The sequence below is a fragment of the Staurois parvus genome, unplaced genomic scaffold, assembly GCF_062004578.1.
Source record: "Staurois parvus isolate SC_StPar_1 unplaced genomic scaffold, SC_StPar_1.0 ptg000006l, whole genome shotgun sequence".
Taxonomy (NCBI): Eukaryota; Metazoa; Chordata; class Amphibia; order Anura; family Ranidae; genus Staurois; species Staurois parvus.
Genome location: NW_028317802.1, coordinates 7,702,107 through 7,715,554, shown reverse-complemented (window position 1 = coordinate 7,715,554; position 13,448 = coordinate 7,702,107). Strand labels below are relative to the sequence as shown.

The 13,448-nt window shown below is 42.5% G+C and overlaps 1 long non-coding RNA gene across 2 annotated transcripts in view; it reads left to right on the top strand.

The window, feature by feature from the left end:
• The window catches only part of LOC149474313 (uncharacterized), a 157,867-nt gene that overhangs the window by 102,361 nt on the left and 42,058 nt on the right, over positions 1 to 13,448 (top strand). Inside the window, exon 3 of one of the 2 annotated variants that reach the window (XR_016306302.1) lies at positions 4,155 to 4,218. The exons of the other annotated variant lie outside the window; for it this stretch is intronic. This is a non-coding gene — a long non-coding RNA (uncharacterized LOC149474313). The remainder of the gene's footprint in view (positions 1 to 4,154; positions 4,219 to 13,448) is intronic. 2 annotated transcript variants of the gene reach the window in all.

Sequence of the window (13,448 nt, the reverse complement as noted above, 5' to 3'; positions counted from 1 at the left end):
ACAGTATGAAAAAAATATATATAATTTTTTTTTAATTGTTTTAAATTTTTTTATTATTTTTAGATTTTTTATTAAGTTTTTTTTCTTTTTTTTAAGATTTTTTTTCATATTTCACTATGACCAAAGTAGTACAATGTTACCATAGTAACATTGTACTACTTTGGGGAAGTGATTAGTGTAGCAAACTAGCAAATCAGAGTTGGACGCGGAGTTCCCCTTTTTCTTTTCTTTTAGTGGAAGTATTCCTTATTCCTCGATTATTCACTCCCTACCCCCTCCCTTCCTGAGTTACAGATGGTGGGGGGTCAAACACAGGCTAGGCATTCCTAGTTTGGTGCCAGCCATCTGCGAAAATGTAACCTTTCTCACCTACGTTCTGATAAGGCCAGCATTTCTCAGAGAATTGGGAAGCACTGACCCAAAACTGTGTAGGCCCACACATCATAAAACTGACCAGCAGTAATTGAACATTCCTCAGGTCAACTGTATGTTTCATATCATATGGAGTATGAAGCTGTTAGTTTAATACAGAGTTCCCCTGACCCCTCCCAACACAGCGTAGTCAGAGCAACCCCCCTTTCAGAGGGATTTTTAAAAAGGACAGGCTGCAAGCCTGAAAGTTTACGTTCTTAACACATCTTCTCAGCTGAACATCGTAACAAAAGGAGATCAAAGAATCATCCTGCTCTGCAACTTGGATCTGCAAACCAAGGCATATTGGCAAGTAACTTAACCCTGTAACTTTCTTCCTATTATCTCTTTGCTGTATCTTTATATACATATATATATATATATTTTCGTGATATCTCTTTGTAAATATTTTATTGCACCTGTTTGACTCTTTTAGTAATAAATCTTTCTTTCTGAAAGTGTTAAACTGTTTTTAAGCGCTTACTTGCAATTCACGAATTCCTGCCTTTCGAAGAGACGCTACTGTGTTTGTTTACTCCCTGCCAAATTGGCCTGTAGTTGACCATATTGGACAGGTGACTTTTCAATCATTATAGTGTATTTCTGACAGAGTTTCCGTCTTCTCTGTACCAAAGACGGTGGTGGCAGTTTGAAAGGGTTAGTTGCGTAATTAACCCGACCCAGTAACAAGTGCATTCAGGCTGCAGGCACCGATTGTGGCCCATTAGCTGGACAATCGCTGTGCAGGGTGCAGCTGGATGTGGCCTTGTTACGCGCGTCACACTGCGGTTTTAGATCGGCCGGTCCTTCGGTCATGAGTTTGGTGAGAAGGTCTGGGGTCTGACGCTGCGGCCAGGACATATTACTGTTAGTTGCGATCGTGCGATTGTCGCATGTTGGTGGCGGTGACCGTGCGATCCGTAACAATCAGTATTTTTTTTTTTTTACACTTTTTTTTTTTACACAATTTGCTTATAGCAAAGAATTACTTTGCTATAAGCAAGCATTTACCTGAATGACATCGATTCATTCAGGGTTTTTTTTTTTTTTCGTGCTTAGCTGTGATTTGGCCACAGCTAATCACATGACACAGCTGGGCTGTGATTGGCCCAGCTTGTGCATGTGATCGCTGTGACCATTCACAGCTAGGCACACTAGTATACAATGGATGGCATGAATGAAGCCATCCATTGTATACAACTGTCATGTGACCTGCTGTGATTGGTCACAGCAGGTCACATGGTACTGGCAAAGGGCCGGTACTCAGATCTGTCATCTACCATGTCCGAGGTACATGGCCGGTGACAGATCGCGCCGCTGCACGGCTCTGGAGGCGGGCAAACTGCGCATGCCTGGGAGGACACCATATGGCATCCACCCAGAACGCTGAGGGATTTTGCCGGCCGGGCGGCAAATGGTTAAGGTACTTACTGTATTTCTATTTTGTACCAGAGTATACATTTACATAATTCTCTACATGCCGCTTTGCGGCGCTGGTGGCACAGAAGGAGCTGATAAGTCAACAAGTCTTCACATCTTCCTCTTTGTGCTGGTGTTGCAGCTAAATAGCTGAAGCTTACTACTCATGAATGTATAACCTGTTAAATGTTGCTAATTGATTATTCCTATTTTACCAGTGATCTGCTTTTATGTGTTAACTGAGGTAGTATATCCTAAACCCATTATTCTTGTAGCCTACTCTACAGTCTAATATAGAGGTGTTACTAAAGAATTGTGTCTCTTGCATTATTATTCTATACAGTTGAAATATTCCTGAACCCAGAGTTTCAGAGGTGGCAGGAGCTTTGCAAGGTCAGGGACCCTAGTGGATCAACCACTAGGGACACGCATTACTAAGCGGCTCCTGCAAGGGTAGCGCTACATAGAACTAACACTGTGTTTATTGCCAGAAAGGTTAGTGGATGTTGTTATTCAAGACAATACTTGTCTAGCTAAGCTACAAAATGAAGGCGCAGAACATGTACTGTAGATGCTCTTTTTTGGCATATGTTAAAATAAAAGCACTATGAGATGCACTTGAGGTGCACTGTTCCTCTAGTACTGTGTGCCCCAGAGACATGATTAGTGTCACATAATCATACCAATTTGGTTTAAAATCAAAAACACTGCACTGCAGCTAAGTTAACATTTTTCATAAGATCCCTTCATGGATTTATCCAAGCATTGGGAATTAATAGTTTTGTAACAGGTAGGGAAATCAACTGAATGAACAGACAGAGGTTTAAATTTAAAGTATAACTAAAGGCAAAACTTTAGTTTTTTTTCTGTTTTAGTTTTGGATAGAGTGGAGAGGGATTAGGACACCTGTCAGGTCTTCATTACTCTCTATGCCACTGCTAGGGAAATTCATCTTCTCTATTTGCCCTGTTTAACCAGAAGTAAAAGAAAATCTGAAATTTTGAACTGTCCCCAGAACAGAAATAGTAGGGACACTAGTTCTAGTGACAACCAGGGCTTTTCTAATGTTTTCTCACTTTCTGTTTTGTCTACGGGACGGGTAGTGAAGGGAAATCTTCTGCTTTTAGTTCTAGTTTAACTTTTCTAAACAGATGCAGAGTAGGAAATAATGGTGTAAATAGGGTCAAAATGGCAATAAAAATGTGCATGCAGTAGAAAACTGTACAAGCAGGAGCTCATTAGAGCAATGTCTCAGTCTTGGCTCTGTAGCCACAGATACTAAAGAATGAACACTACATCTGAAAAAATTACAGTACATAAACAGCTACTTTTGCTTAGCCTCTGGGACAGTGTCTCTCACAGTGATGTCTGTGTTGCACAGGCAAACAGCCCAGAGGGCACTTGGGGATGACACCATAGGTGAGCGGCTGAAGGAGTTTCAGGGCTGGTAACACTGGCCAGCAGCTGGAGATGCAGGGCCACCCCACCTGAAGTACAGTACTCTGGTAGCAACTGGAGCAGTGCCCCACATTGGCTCAATCTTCCCTAAAAGTTGTGTGTTATTGGGCTCCAGCCCGGGTACTTGCACACAGGGACTAACAGTGGAGAATTACACACGCAGAGACATATCACATGCTCCTCCGCACCAGTGGGGGATACTCTGGGATACTCTGAGCTGTAAAAAGGGTGGAGAATGGGGAAATGTCTAGGTGCCCAGGGGATTGTGGGAACCAAGGAGATTGTGGGTAAAACTGTTAAGGAGCCCACACCTGCATTTAAGAATGGTGTGTCAAGGAGCACTCCGCTACAGCCTTAACACACTAATGATGTCATGCTTACACACAAGTTGATGGACAGAACTTTCTCCTCCTTCTGACTTTACCAATACAATGAAGAATTAAGTGACTTTTTAGAAGAATGAGGATAGAAGCCACACTATGCCAGGTGCTGAAGCTTTGGTGTTGTCTTATATGTTTGCATGTGTACAACATGTATGAGCCTGAGGAATAAACAGCAAGTCTACTGTATAAATAGAAGGAAAGTTTTTAAAAGATTATTATTTGGTAAAAAGATCAGAAATTGGCCCTAGTATGTGTATGTATGAATGTGAGTTAAGGACCTTAGATTGTAAACTCCTTGAGGGTTAGGGACTGATGTGAATGTACAATGTACAGTATATGAAAATTTCTGTGTAAATTGATGGCGCTAAATAAGTACCTGTAATAAAATAAAATAATCTCCTGCTGCCCACCCCACTGAATGTTTATCTGTTGTTGATAAAACAACCGACTTTCAGTAGTGTCGATCTTCTGTGTTCCCTGCAGCGCTCACTGGTTTCTCCTCTTCCAACCTCACTACATAGCACAGGAGTGATGACAGACAAGAAAGGTAATTATTCACATTCTCTTTCAGAGACCAGCTGTTATTTGCATGTCTACGTTGCTGACAGGGTCACTTTAGTAATGTAGGTTACAGTCAAATGTAATGTAATGGGTAGTTGACAACCCTGACAAGTCCTATAGCTGTGGGCAGTAGTGTACCTAGCATGTCACATAGCATAGCACATATGGGGGGGGTAAGGACTTGAATAGTTAGAAAAAACATGAGCCTATTTACTGTATACACAGCATACATAAACAAGGAATGTGTAATGCAGCAAGTGCAGGGGTCAAGAGTGGATAATGCAGAGAGTGCAAGGGTCAGGAATGGGGATTGCAGTGCTCAGAAGTGCATAATACAATATGTGCTGCGCTTAGGAGTGCGTAATGCAGAGAGTGAAGCTCTCATGAGTGATTTTTGAAAAGAGTGCAGGGGTCAGGAGTATGTAATGCAGGGAGTGCAGGGGTTAAGCATGTGTAATGCAGAGAGTGCAGGAGTCAGGAATGGGCAGTACAATGAATGCTGGGGTCAGAAGTGGGCAATGCAGATAATCCAGGGCTCAAGTCTACTTAGTGCAAATAATGTAAAGGTCAGGAGTATGTAATGCAGAGAGTGCAGGGGTTAGGAGTGCATAACACAGAAAGTTCAGGGGTCAGGAATGTGTAATGCAGAGAGTGCAGGGGTCATGCGTTTGTAACACAGAGACTGCAGGGGTCAGGGACACATAAAACACAGACCCCCATACAGAATACAGCCAAAAATGACTCCCTCATCCCAGTACAAATCCCCCTAGGGTCATATCCCCCCCAGTAAAACTGTCCACCAACAGCCCCTATCCCTCTTCAGTGGAGATGTCCCCCAAAGCTTTAACCCCTCCCCAGTCCACCTCTTCAGTACAGACCATTCATCCCAGCCTAATCCTCCATTAAGAACCCCCCTTTGCAACCTAAACCCTCAGTAAAGACTCCCCTTTTGTACAGATCTCCCTGTTCAACTTACTAGAAACAGTTGCAGTCCAAAGTGAGGGGAAATCCTACCTTTCATCTGTGTGATTTGACATGATCAGAATAGGAGTCTCCTCTTGGCTCTGAACTGCCACTGTCAAATAAGCAAAAGCGGCACTGTTAAGCCGACACTCTTCCTGAGGTACACCTCTGGCAATGGGAGCTGTGGATTTACCACAGTCTAAAAAATAATACCTATAAACAAAAAAAGCCAAACCCTGTAAAGGAGACTGATTCTTATTAAAACATTTTCAATATCAAATACAATACAAAATAGCTTGAAACCATACTGCAATGTCAAACATATTTATTAGTTATTGTTAAAATACATACAATATTCTAAAACTGACTGCCCAGCCAAGTTGTTGTAAAGGAAGAAACTTCTATGCATCCTTTATCTCTTAATGTGGATGACCCCCCCCCCCCCCGCTGAATACTAACCTTAGCCCTGTTTCAATGCAGCGCTGCTTTTTTTCTCCTCGCTGGACATGCAGGCAGCAGAGGGTGCCATTGGCTCCTGCTGCTGTCAATCACAACCTGTGAGGAGAGACCAGGGGGTGGGGCCGGGCCATGCTGTGTATGTCAATGGACACACACAGCCTGGCTCAGGGTTCATCCTGCACGAGTGCCCCCATACCAAGCAGCTTGCTATGGGGGTAATCGGAAGGGGGGAGGATCGCCAGCAGAGGACCACAGAAGAGGAGAATCAGGGTTTCTCTGTGCAAAACCATTGCAAGCTTATTATTAAAAAAACAAACAAATCTAGCTTTGCCACAACTTTAATAAACCTACATCATGTGTTTGAGCACCAATACTACAACATCAAAACTGGTGTCATTTCACTATTGGTTTTGTAAATGGTTGCCAGACACTTGTAACTGAATAGTTTGTCTTTCTTTGGTTTAAAATCTCCCTTGAAAATAGAGGCCTAGGAGTTTTGCTTCTTATAGTCCCGTGATGACATTGAAGAGGGAACCCTACAAAATGTCTCACAGTGCCCTTCCAAGCTAAAGTTATACAAAATAAGATTGTTTTCCATATTCATCAATCTGGTGTGCTCACACAAAACTTTATATCCAGTAGTAGAAACAACATCACCAACGTCCAGGACTTTCAATGATTCAAATTTCAAAACTCATCATATGTTGACCACATAAAGGTCTCCATGAAACATGACATTCCAAACACGTAACAATCTTTTGTGCTATGTGGTCATTGGTTTTTGGACATCCCTCCAAATTACTGAGATCAAGCGTTTCCAGTAAAGGGTACTGTTAATGGATGAACAGCATGCAAAGGCACTTTAGATAGCTGTGTGATTCTAAATATGTGGCAACAGTTAACAGGACAGTCCTCCTGTTTCAACATGTCTGTGCTCTTTTGCAAAAAATCAGGTTCAAAAGATCTGAGGAGTTTAGTGTAGAGGAATTCAAGTGACCTGAAGAAAGCAACTATTTGAAACCTGCTGAACACTGCTGAGATGAAATGCAATGCCAATTGCAGCAAGGTATATTTGCCCAGCATCATTACCCTACCTCACAAATGCCCTTTTGAGGCTGAGGGCACAAATTCACACAGACACTCCAAAATCTGGTGAAAAGCCTTCCAGCCTTATAGCGTATCTCACAGCTACATGGCAGCCATTTCTCGGTAATTCACTTTTTTCAGTATACGCAAAGCAATTTGCTGCGAGAATTTGTCATGACCATCAGGTATAGTTATAGACAATACTGTAACTCTTTAAAAAAACATATTTACGAACGAATGTACTGTTCTGTGTGCACAATATGATCTTCCATCTCCATTGTGATAGTGCTGTTGAAATCTGGTATACTAACATTAACCTTTTGAAAGGAGAACATGTAAGGACACAGTAAAACCCTGTAATATGCAGTAGTTATTTAAACTGCATTGATTATGATTTCCTTCAGAAAATGTTCAGTTCATACACATAAATAAAAGTATGCAATTATTATCTTTTCACATGAATTATCTATTCATCCACTGAAAGGCTCTATTTCTCATTTTACAACCACTTCAATTCCTTATTTTCAGAATGTCCTCATGAACATCTCACAGTTATCACCATCATAACCTGTGAGATAATCTTTGTGAGTACTTAAAATACAAAAATGCAAAAAGACAATAAAATAATAATGTAAAACATGTATGACCCATATGATAAAGCCTTAGAGAAATAGAAAAAATTAATAGTAAAAATTAGCAAAACATGGTAATTAGGCATGAGCAAATCAACTTGGATTTAGTCTGTAAACAGTTTATGAACTTTCCTTTAATTTTGCAGACTTTGTGGTGAACCCCATAGAGGTCTATAGGGGTAAATCTTGTTATTCAATTCTTGCCATTTATAGGGCAAATAAGCAAGTTATTATCAAAAAAACCGGGCACTGCCATGCCTGAACATGTACAAATTCCAAAATTAAAAACACTGCATAGTACAGTATTTGTCTTTGTACAGAGTTACCTCTCCTTAATCAACACACACTGGCAATGTGGCTATTGGGAGCCCATTCATTTATAGTGAATGGGTTGGGTTACCATCTCCTCCATATTATGGACTCTTGTGATTCAGCTGACACAGGAGCAAAGGCTAAACACTGCATAATGGAGTTTCCTTGTTTCTAGCTGGAAACCTGTAAATGTTTCTGCCAACAGTTTTCAATTCACAAGCCTTTCCACCCCAACAATGTAATATGAACCACGGTAATGCATAACCTGAACTGCATCCCTAATGATAATCAAAATGAAAAGCACAAAAAGCACAAGAAAATTAATAAAAACACTTTACAACTCCTTGTCACCTTATCCTTCAGTATTCTCCTTCTTTCTCTCCCTTACCTCGACTATTCTCTCTAATTCTCTTCCTATTCTGCAGTATTTTAAAGCACTGTGAACCTTACTCAGATTAAAACATTTATAGCTAAACATCATGTCAAGGAGCACACATTATAAAATGCCAGATATTACCATTTTAGTCAAAAAAGCCTTTTTTTGTGCTCCCCTACAATTAATTTTCCCTTTTTTTATGGGAATCTAGCTTTCCCTGACTTGATGGCTCAGTTCAACCAACTGTCACATACCTTTCCAGTTAGTGTCTTTGCTGTCCACTAAGGCAGTCTCATTGGACATTGGAATGGCAATTGGCAGGGCTTAGCTATGTTGTCAGAGGAAATCATGCCTCAGTAGCAAAGTAAACCAAACGTGAGAAGGGTACAGAAGAGCCTCATCTGGGTAATAAAAGTAGCAGAAGGCATCTTGTGGAGCCAGCAAAATGTACCTACCTCCAGCAAACGCCCACCCATATTTTACCCACAAGTTATACCTACCCATATCCATATGTATGATATAACATTTCCCTTGCAATGGAAAATTCAATACCAATAGGAAGCTATAACAAGCCATGCTGCTGTGAGCAGTGGTCAGCAAAAACCTACACATACAAAGCCAAATATATAGAGTACCCTGCTTGTATAAAAGACAGTGTGTCTCAGTACACTGATGTTGACAAACACTTTTGGGAAATATGTAAGGCCCTACATTTCTGGATATTTACCAAACAAAGGAAATAAAGTCTATGTCTACAGTTCCTTTTTTAATTATATTTCATTTTACATTTATACTAAAAAAAAAAAAGAGCCTGAATCTAGTTCGTTGTTACATTACATTTCCCCCCTGCTTAGTTTTCATAAACATTACACAGTTTTTCTAATAAAGAAATAATGACTGAATTATATTGAAAATTTCAAAGAACAGGAGGTGAGCCTATTAATTGGAATAGCAGAGCATATATTATTGATTCCAAACATAAATATATTCTGGTATTCAACAAATAGACAGCCTTTTCTGATGACTGGATTTCAAAACATAAGACCTCTTTAGAAAACATGTGTTAATTCTGCTAATAATTAATGGCCTTTAATTGTGCAAGTTTAGGTTTCTGCTTTGGAAAGTAATTACGAAAATGGCAAAAAAGCTTTAACATAGAGATTTACATAACCCTTTAGAAAAACTGCAGGTTCTAAGTTAGTGGAATTCTATGAAATCATTATAAAGCATTAGTTTGGTACCCGGGAGGCCTAGGAGCTTTCATTAAAGCGTTATTACTATCTCTGTAGGATGAAAGGAAAATGATAAGACCAAAGGGAAATTTACTAACACTGCAGAGCTGACACATCTACATAAATCATCAACACACTTAAATAAAAGAAAAGGAAATTGCAATATGATTTTCCTAGGTAAAAGCTTACAATGCTTTGCAGATTTATTCCCACTGCGGTGTGATTTTGTATTTCTTTTGTTTTAAGCGGAAAATAACAAATGAAGCTCATTTGTCCAAAGTGTTTATGAATGCCTGTGTGGGAAGTGTGTGTGGAGGGGGACCTTTTGCAGGTACCTGTTTTCAGGCGGCACAGCTTAAAGCTAAAACTATTGTGCATTCTCATTGAGGACCTTTGAGTTATTACAAAGCTTGCCTAAACTGTTTTAAGGAACAGTAATGATAGTATCTAATGTATATAATGTAGAGATTTGTATATTTTCCTTTCAATAGATTGCTGTATGTTTGATAAAATAAAATCAACACCTTTACTAAAAAGGACCGCTGAAAAAAAAAAACAGTTAGAGGATAAGTCACAACACAAGTCAAAGATCTTAAAGCGTATCTAAATCAATAACAAAAGTGTGATATTGCAGTTTCCAGTCCTTAAATCTGGTGACTACATTAGCTTTTTTTTTTTAATTCACCTGGTGATCCTGTCAGTACACACTTCCTGTCCTAAAGTGTCAAGTCTCACTCACTATACTTTCTAAAATTATCTATCATTGGCAGAATGTTGCTAAGTGTCACGAACCTGTGGTAGTGAGCCCTTGTAGACCGCCAACTCAGGGTTCCCCAGGGTGCGGAGTCTAAGCCCCAGCCTGCTTCTTCACCAGAGCCCGTGATGGTGGGGATGGACTTGCAGCAAGCTGGGGCCAGGTCACGGCCCCCGGGTATGCCCAGCTGAGGATGAGGAGACCGCTTGCAGGAGCAGAGTATAATGGGAGGAGACAAATGGAAATCCGATAGACTAGCCGAGGCCAGGACAGGCGAAAAACAAGCACAGTCATAGAACGAAGCTGGGGTCGGTACAAGAGTAGTCAATGCAGGATACAGGAGATAGCAACTAGGAAGTTTCTCAGACAAAGTGGCCTAGACTAAGCATGTCTTATATAGGCAGGCAAACAAGGAAGCGGGCCAGGAAGTGATGGAAGGGAAGGAAATAAAACCCAGAGAACAGCAGACAACGCCCATAGGTGTGCACAGACAAACACACATGTGAAAGGGATCAGGAACAGCACTGCAGCAAGGAGGTAAGAATACACAAACAAGAAACTGCAAGCTAACTTGTGACAGTACCCCCCCCCCCCCCTTACGAGGTCTCCCCACTTTTTTAGGGCCAGGCTATCAAAACTTCTGAAGAAAAAATTCCAGAAGACGGGGCGCAGAAACATCAGTAGAAGGAATCCAACACCTCTCCTCAGGACCATATCCCTTCCAGTCAATTAGATACGAAAGCTTCCCTCTGATGAATTTGGAATCCAAGATTTGCTTGACTATATGCTGATCTGAAGTATTTACTATTGGGGAAGGATGACGATGAGGACGGGAAAACCTGTTGATGATGTACGGTCTCAGAAGAGAAACATAGAAGACATTAGGGATTCTCAGATGTGAAGGGAGGCGAAGTTTGAAAGCAACAGGATTGACCTGGAGGAGGATGGTAAATGGACCAATAAAACAAGGAGAAAATTTCATAGAGGGTACTCGTAGATGGATATTCTTGGTAGAGAGCCAAATCTTGTCACCAGGGAGAAATTTTGGACTCACCCAGCGATGACAATCTGCAGCTACTTTGTACTTGGAAGCTGACAGATGTAAGTTTTTGGAAACATTTTCCTCAGAAGGAGTAAGAATGGGAGAACATAAGACAGGAAGCTGGGCTGGAGCAGACCCCAATAACCAAGATGATGGGTCTGGTGAAGAGGTAGCCAGGGAGGACACAGGAGTAGGCGTGAAGGCTTTGATTTGTACAGTGGGCAAGGCAGGCTGTGCAGAACAGGAACCTGGGGTAATACAGGGGACAGAGGGTACAGTAGGGTGAATGGGGGCAGGACAGGGGACAGAAGGCACTGTAGCTACTAATGTGGAAACCACGGCTGGGTCCAAAGCAGCTGAAGGGAGTAGGGGTATTGGGGTCTCAGCAAACAGGGCACATGAATCTGGGAACTCAGATGGTACAGAGGTCACAGATGTTGGGGCCTCCACCCATACAGAAAGTAGTGAAATAGGAGCTCTGAGCTGCACAGTATGTAAAGGGACCGATGGTTTAGACAGCAAAGAGGGTGAGGAACTAGAGGTGGCCAGCACCGGAAGGGGGCCTGCAATAGGAGTAGGCAGGGGAGCAGCTTTACTATTAAAACATCTTGGAAGGTCTGGCAATGTTGAGGGAGCATCAAAGAGATGGTGGCCTCAGCCATGGGTACAGTGCGAGGTGGGAGCACCTTAGGGAGACAAGCCTGATTGAATTTTGACCCCAAAGACAATACTTGGCCAGAGTTCCAGTCAAGATAGGGTGAGTGTTTCTGCAACCATGGAAGTCCTAGAATGATGGGACTTGAAGACTTAGGGAGGATCAGGAAGGAGATTTCCTCACGATGAAGAGCGCCAACATGCATAGTTATGGAGGTGGTTCGGAAGCGTAGAGGTCCTAAGGCCATGGTAGAGCCATCAACTGTAGATACTGATTGGGGTGTCATCAGGGGGACAAGCGGAATGCCCAATTCAGTGGCCAAAGATTGCTCGATGAAGTTCCTGGCTGCCCCAGAGTCCACATAAGCAGAAACCTGGTACGAGTTCAGGGCCCAATGAATGGAGACAGGTATGATAAATCGAGGGAAGGTGGGGGAATTCCAGTTCTGGTCTAGATCACCTCCCTCAGAGTAACCTAGACCCGAGAGTTTCCCGGATGGACAGGACAGGACTTAATTATATGACCTTTAGCCCCACTATAAAGGCATATGACAAATCTTAGGCGATGCGACCGTTCTTGTGGAGTGAGGCATGTTCGGCCTAACCGCATAGGCTCCTCAGATGTCGATACGGTTGTAGAGGTAAGTTGATCAGGGGCTTTCTGGAAAAGAGGAGCAAATTAACCCACTGGGGGGTGACGTAGACGAGCCCTTTCCAGATCTTGCTCCTGGAAGCGGATATCGATTTGGATGATAAAAGCAATCAAGTCATCCAGGGTGGTGAGTATGGTTCTTTCAGCTAGTTTGTTCTTAATACGGCCTGCTAGACCCTGCCAAAAGGTTGCAGAAAAGGCCTCATTATTCCATGCCAGTTCCGAAGCTAAGGTGCACAACTGAACTGCATATTGTCCAACAGTCATGCTACCTTGATGAAGCCAAAGAAGAGCTCCTGTGGCAGATGAAGTCCTGCTGAGCACATAAAAGGTGCGGGGATGGACTTGCAGCCAAAAGGTTGCAGAAAGGGCCTCATTATTCCATGCCAGTTCCGAAGCTAAGGTGCACAACTGAACTGCATATTGTCCAACAGTCATGCTACCTTGATGAAGCCAAAGAAGAGCTCCTGCGGCAGATGAAGTCCTGCTGAGCACATCAAAGGTTTTACAGAAAGCTTGCAGGAAGGCTGAGAGGCTGCAAACAGTTGGATCTTGACGCTCCCACAGTGGCAAGGCCCAAGCCAGTGCTTCACCAGAAAGGAGGGAAATCATGTACGCCACCTTGGAACGGTCAGTAGAAAAATGGTGGGCTGTTAGCTCAAAGTGAATTGAGCACTGATTGATGAAGCCCCAACAATCTTTCTGATCACCAGAGAAGCAAGGCGGTGGAGGCAGCTGGAGTTTCGAAGGACTGTGTTCCACTGGAGGAACAGCAGGAGTTGGAGCAGCAGGAACCGGAGCAGGAGCCGAAACAGAGGGTGAGGAAGTGAACACAACCTGCAGCTGATCCAACCAGGAGGAAAGTTCCTGCAGGCACTGCATAATACATTCCTGATAGGCCTTTTGGACATCGACTCTCTGTGCCAAACACTGGAGTTGTTCCAGGAGAGGCTGCAGGGTCTCCGAGGAGCTCATGGCCTGAGCAATCTGTCACAAACCTGTGGTAGTGAGCCCTTGTAGACCGCCAACTGGGAGCTCAGACAACTAGGAAGTT